General features: G+C 51.6%; 1 non-coding gene across 1 annotated transcript; it reads right to left on the reverse strand.

Annotated features, from left to right (window-relative positions):
* On the reverse strand, nucleotides 1-72 carry TRNAT-GGU (transfer RNA threonine (anticodon GGU)). The gene has a single exon. It is a non-coding gene; the product is annotated as a tRNA-Thr (tRNA).
* Nucleotides 73-907: the final 835 nt, after the last annotated feature.

Here is a 907-nt window from a genome sequence, read left to right on the forward strand (position 1 = left end):
TGGAGATGCCAGGGATTGAACCTGGGACCTTCTGCATACCAAGCAGACGCTCTGCCACTGAGCCACAGCCCCTCCCCTTCTAGGAGGAGCCATGGCTGCTCCCCGCTTTTTAACCCTTTCTTCACGGCCCTTTTTCCACTCCCAGTTGCCCCTCCGAGCTGCCTCCCTCTCCCTCCCAGTGGATTCCAGATTTGTGCTTGTGTGCAAAGGGCTGTCCAATCACAGCTGACTTAAGGCAACCCAGCAGGGTTTCCAAGACAAGAGACTATAAAAGGTGGTTTACCATTGCCTGCAACAGACATCCTTCCCCTCGAGCACTTAGAGGTATGTGTGTAAGAAGGGACACTCGATGATCGACCCTCTGCCAGTATTTTTCTGCCAAGGTGGGAGGGGGGTCATCTACTACTTGACAGAAATGTTGATACCTTGCTTACACACACCCCACCACCACCACCACACACATGAACACATGAAGCTGCCTTCTACTGAATCAGACCCTTGGTCCATCAAAGTCAGTATTGTCTACTCAGACCGGCAGCGGCTCTCCAGGGTCTCAGGCAGGGGTCTTTCACCTCACCTACTTGCCTAGTCCCTTTAACTGGAGATGCCGGGGATTGGACCCGGGACCTTCTGCATGCCAAGCAGAGGCTCCACCACTGAACCTGTTGCCCAGACATAATGAACAGACTTCGGAAGCTGAAGATACATTCCAAAGGGGGGAGGTAGCGGTGTCAGTCTGCCAAGAGAAATCTGGTGGCACCTTAAGGACCGCTGAATTTATCGTGATGGAAGCTACAGAGAGGCTGAGCTCGCTTAGTCAAAGGCAGGTTTGTCCCACAATGCTTTTGAGAGTTTTTTAAAAGGCTCTTTTTAAAAACTTGAGGAGGAAGTTATTAACTCATCCGCT

Source organism: Euleptes europaea, chromosome 20, assembly GCF_029931775.1.
Source record: "Euleptes europaea isolate rEulEur1 chromosome 20, rEulEur1.hap1, whole genome shotgun sequence".
Classification (NCBI taxonomy): Eukaryota; Metazoa; Chordata; class Lepidosauria; order Squamata; family Sphaerodactylidae; genus Euleptes; species Euleptes europaea.